We start from the raw sequence: 6,000 nt of genomic DNA on the forward strand, positions 1-6,000 counted from the left end.
AAATGGCTTTAAGTGTTCATTTTCAAAGAAGTCCTACGTTTGAATAAGAAGGGTGGGAATGGAGTCACATTTCCGCAGTCTAAGTTCCAAGGAAATTTACCTGTATTGCAGCAATGCAACATGGACGTTAAGAGTGGATGGAGCCCTTAATGGTCCTCTGCTTTTTTACCTCCACTCTTTTTTTCATACCTTGACTTTATGTTATGAGAGCTCAGGGTCCTTTTTCTCTCCTGAAGAGAGGGGTTGTGATGATAACACCGAGGGACCCCTGGTCCAGCCTGACCTCTTCCATAACAGAAGGTTTTTAATTAGTAGCGCAGTCACTTGCTGCTGAAGTCAAAGAAACCACAGTTTAGCTAAACAGTCTCAGACACTTGGACAGAGCAGAGATGATTCAAAACACTCATAGGCAAAATATATTTTCTTAAAACGACATAGGGAAGTAACACCCTCAGAGATATGGTGACAGTTAACACTTAGAGAGGCGTGCTAACAAGTAAAGTTTTATAAGCTTTTTTGTAAAGAAATATTTGTCTGCTGCTGAAGGACACTTGGTAAATAATAGTTGCAGCTGAAGAAACACTAAGCAGAATGGGGTACAGTTTATTATGCCAACTACATTATATTCTCCTCTTACTATTTGTCTTCTGCATATGAATATTAGTGTTAAAATACTTAAGCTATATCTTAAGTATGTGTCTGTTCATATATGTGTTTATATATATACACACATATATGCCAAATCCTTTTATGTCTAAACTGTAGATTGTGTCACAAGATTAAACAGCATGGTTTTGTAAAACTAAAATAAAACATCTGTTTGGAAAGGCCATGGCATTGTTAAGAAATTTTTGCAGGCTGTATCTGCATTCAATGAACATTAGCCCACATAGGTTTTTATAATTATTTCAACTCAAATAATCTCATCGCATACATTCGGAAACTGAAGCTGAAGGATCTGTTGAACTTAAGCAAATGCTTCTCCTGAATTTCAGTCATTAAGTTTGCATAATGTTCTCTATGGTAGTCTGTTGTTTTCACTGGCTCGTAATTTTCTGAGCTGTATTAGTCGAGTCCCTACTTTAAGGTGAAATACATTTTTCAAAGATTTCAGCAAGAAATAATTAATTTTTCACCACTTCTGTGAAAGGCAAGAGAAAAAGGTCACCTTACCTGTCAGAAAATGCCCTCTGCGAACCTAGTGAAGAGACCTCAGGCTAAAACAGGGGATCTGGGGATCAGAGTCCTTCTTGTACAAGGAAATGATGCATCTTTAAAAAATCTATTAAACATACGGAAAAAGATTACTCCATCTGAGGCATCCAAAATTAGTGGGAATTTAAGAAATAATCTACATGATTTATCCCAGGCCTTACAGTCAGGTCTTGGTACCCAGCTTTCTGAGATGCACAGCAGCGTTTTGTCTACAAGACATCGTTGCTTCTCAGATGGAAATGATTCCAGATTCTGTTCAGTCATGTTTCCTGGTGCGCAGAGGATATATTTACCAATCTGGGACAATCACTTTATGATCTACCAGGGAAAAACACTTTGTAATTGCCATACTTTCTTACTGCTGTTGATACAGATTGGCTGCCTGATGTACTGATCAGCAGTAATTGAATAGGGCAGTGGGTGGAGGTCTGCTTCTCCTCTGGAAATCAGATCACTTCATGTTACGCTATAATTTCTTAGTCCTTTCTGGATTCCCCTCAGGTAACATAGCTCAGATTTGAACACTTGTTCTGAGAGCGGGGGAGGACAAAGAAAACTGTTGTCTTTTCAACAACGTACCAAAATCTGTGTCAGAGCAAAGAAATGTGGGGCCTGAAAAGGAGTTCTTTCTCTCTATCTGCCTGAGTAGAAATGAAAGCAGGAAAATAGCAAATTGCTGTTGTGAAAAATTTCACATTTTTCCAGCTATAATTGTCCTTTAGTAAAATGCACAAACTGGGAAGTGTGACAGATCCAGTTCTGAGTGGAGCAGGCTGGGTGGCGATGCAGTGTGCCTTTTGCCTTTTGCAGATGGGCTCAGTCAGGCTGAGGGACTCTCGTAGCTATTTCTACTCTGTGCGAGTCATTTTGCACACTCTTTGTTGCACCCTACCTTTGGGCCTTGGAAAGATGATAATTTATAAGCAGCTCTGAGCTCTTAGTGAAGCTTCTAGGAGTAAGGCTATTCAGTCCTCCCCACGAGGCTCTGGATGGAATGACATTGGACCAGGTCCTGGACCTTTTGGATGTACAGATGTAGAGGAAACAAAAATGAATAGAAGTTTTTAGAAGAGTAGGAACCTAAATGTATACCACATCCGTCTACATGTGCAGCTGGGGGTCCTTTAACATCATTACACATCCAAATAATTGCACTAGGCTTCCAATTCTTGCCCTCTTATCCCTATGCTCATGTCCCCTCAACCACGCAGACTAAACAATCAAAGTACAGAATTGCTGTTTTTTAATTTTAGGACCCCTTCTTTCCCATATGCTTCGTGTTTTGGCTAGGCAACTGGCTAAGACTTTAGAGACTGCTTATTAGTGTCCATGTGGATGTAATTTAACTGTCTTTTATTCCAGTCATGCTTTTATTTGAAATTTTAAAAGATAGTGGTACAATACTAAAAAGAAACAAAGAAAAAAATTTATCACGTGATTCCTTTCAGAAAAGACATTATTCTATGAAATGGTGGACCACTGTGCAAACTAAATCAGGCTATTAAAGAATAAGAATTAAAAAGGAGAACCAATAAATAATACCAAGTATCAGTGTCCAGCGAATACAAACGTATTGGCTAGGCACCACAGACAAAGTTTAGGCTCCATTCTTGCATGTGCTTATGTTCTTGAATAATCTTATATATATGGGGAGCATCTATACCTGTGTCTGGAGGACATGGCTCTGTATGAACAACCCTGCTATGTGGAATGAACTGATGCATCGATTTCATTGTTAGAGCTGTAGGTAAGTGGCACTAAAGCATTGAATTAAATTCAATCAGATTAAAACGTTCATGTAATAACCTTAATGAGTAGGTGAGCATTATCATGTACATACAGGAAAAGATGAGGGACACTGTGTATTTTCATGCGTGTACTCTGTAGGTCAGGCAGCTAAATTAATTTTGACTGAGGTCTATTTCCTGTCTTTGTTAAGTGTATTGGATCCAACAGTGTAATATACGTGCTTTTTATGTGGAATGAAGCAAGATCCCATATCCACATAGTTTATTTCTGACAAAATCTCATCTTATATATTTGTAAACATTACTATTCTTTTCTGGAAGCTCTTAACATTGTGCATAATTTCATCAGTTTCTAGCATAATCATTTCTGACATAACGCGTACTTGGGCATGCAGCACACGCACACGGAACATTTAATGAGGCCAGCATCAGCTGCGCTCTCACGGAAAGGTGGGTTTGCCTTTACTTACAGGGCTTTTGGGCTACGGGGAAGCCAGCATGCTATGTGATGGTGGAAAGAGCAGAGCTGTGCCTGTCCATGGGGGACAGGCAGTTCCCCCAGGGCATCCTCCTGGGGAGCCCTGCCAGGGGCTGCCTGTCCCCCGTGCGCGGCCACTGGCATCCCTGGGGCCAGGACCAACCTGCCCTGGCGGTGAGAGCCGGGAAGTTCAGCCCAGCCTTCCTGGAGTCTGTAAAACCAGGCACTGAAAGAACTGAGCTGGATTTTGTGCTTTTGGGTGCTTGTTCCCATCTGGGAGAGCAGCTGTTTCTTCTGGCCGGCAAGAACTGCTCTCTGGTCAGCCGGTGACCCTGACTGATTGGCCCAAAACATAACCACTGCTCAGCCCAGTCACTTTTTAGCATGAGGAGATCATGCCTACGCCAGTGCCAGGAGCGTTAGGAAGCCCTGGAAGTATTCAAAAAACGTGTGGATGTGGTGCTTAGGGACATGGTTTAGAGGTGGACCAGGCAGTTACGTTAACAGGTTGGACTCGATGATCTCAGAGGTCCTTTCCAACCTGAATGATTCTATGATTCGATGATTCTATGAAGGATTGGCTAAGGGTTAGGTTGTATCCCAAGGGGCACACCCCTTGGAAACAGGTATGACGGATGCAGAGCACCATGAGTCTGGGACTGTGGGGAGGTCCAGGTGAAATGGACTTACAGCTGAGGCCAGGGTTGTTGTTTGACTGTTTCTGCTCTAGGACATTGTATGTATGACGGGTGAAGTGAGACAGATTTAGGTTCAGTACTTTGCCTGTTTACATGGAAAAAATGTACATAATTTAAGTTGCATTTTAAACAATTTTTGGTTGACATCTTTGTTCTCTCATTAGTTTTCCAGAGATGAGTATAGAAAGATAAAAATATTGATTGTATTTTTTATCTTTTTTTATGACCTTTTTCTTTCCAGTGCAAAGAAAAACTTGAACAAAGGTAACAGAGGGAAGATCGGGAGTTTTCTTGTGCTTTTAAAGTAGCAAATGTCAAAGCTTTTGAAAAATAATAAAAAAAGAAATCAGTTGGGACTGTTTAAAAAACACAAACATCAAAACTCTATGTTTACAAAAATCACATTTTTTAATAGAAGAAAACCCTCTTTAATTGAAAAAATGCCTGCCATCCTGCTGACTGAATTATACAATGGTTTGGCGACAGTTCCAGAAATGAAACCCAGAAAATTTAGTTCTTCGTGTCAAGCAGGCCACATAGCCCCATTCTTTTCCCAAGTGGAACTAATTCTTAGTGCAGGGTATCTCACTAGTGTGGAAGGCCTATTTTGAGAGTCTTCTGAAAAGTTAAAGTTTGGGATGAGTCCAAGATAAGTGCTACTGACCCTTTTTAGACTGAATAATTTTTAAGCAAGCCCAGAGGATTTTTTGCTTGACCCTGTCAAATTTAGCAACCAGGATTGTTGTTGGATGTTCTGTTGTTGATGTATTAGTGTTTATGCTTTCAGTGTGTATAAATACGTTAAAAAATATAAATGGGGGAATGTTTGCATGTCAGTAAACAAGACAAAAAGTTCACAGGCCCTGAATTTTTAATTACAGTTAGACAAGCTTGAAAATAATATAGTTCCTCCTGACAATCAAATATATTTACCCATTTCCTCCATAACATCTGAAGTTTTCTCTGTAAGGAGGTTTTTTTTTTTTTTTTAATTACTTTTCTTTACCCTAGAGGACAAGACAATCCAATGTACCTCTTGAAATATCATACAGGCATTTATACAGGTCATCAGTAAAGTAGGATTATTTTCTGTTGGTTTTTTTTTGTTTTTTTGTTTTTTTTTTAATTGAAATAGTTCTCTTTAGCTTTAAACTTACAGGTTGGATTCAGCCCAACGTATCCTTTGGTCATTCTGCTCTGACATATCAAGCTGATTAAGTGTCCAAATCATGGGAAATCAGGTATTCTGTGGATTAATTTATCCATTTTTACACACCTTCTGTACATTGCAGTGTAAATACCAAAGACTGTCATCAAGCATGTGCAGTTCCCCTTGACTTCAATATGGCTGCAGTTCCCTGTCAATGGCTGGGACATTCCTCAGATGACTCCACAGAAGACTTATCTCCAGGAAGGTCCTGTTCTGTGGTAAAGACGAAGGACAGAAGTGTTGGAAGAAGGGTGTCTAAAGCAAGCTGTTGTTCTCACAAGAAGAGGGTTGGCAGGTAGCTTGGATATGAGATGGTTGAGATGCTAATAAAAATCTGTCACTGAAAGTAGTTTTCAGCATCAGAGACAGGAATGTAGGAATGACAGTGCTGGTCAGACCAGGCACCCATCTAACCTAGGGTCGTTTCTCTAATGTTGGCAAGCCATGGATGTCTAGGTAGAAGAAGAACAGGGCTTAGCGCTTGGTGAGTGGTACTTGCCTGGTATGCTCTCCTGCCAGCCAGCGATTCAGGGCTCAAGCCGCCCCTGAGCTGGAAGTTGCATCTATAAAATGCATCAGTCCTCTGCGAACCTTTGTTTTGTGAATTTGTCTGGTTGCTTTTTGAAACCACTGGTATCCACAACATCCCGA

This window comes from Nipponia nippon, unplaced genomic scaffold (genome assembly GCF_047370975.1).
Source record: "Nipponia nippon isolate SJK-2023a ecotype South Korea unplaced genomic scaffold, ASM4737097v1 scaffold_1, whole genome shotgun sequence".
NCBI lineage: Eukaryota > Metazoa > Chordata > Aves > Pelecaniformes > Threskiornithidae > Nipponia > Nipponia nippon.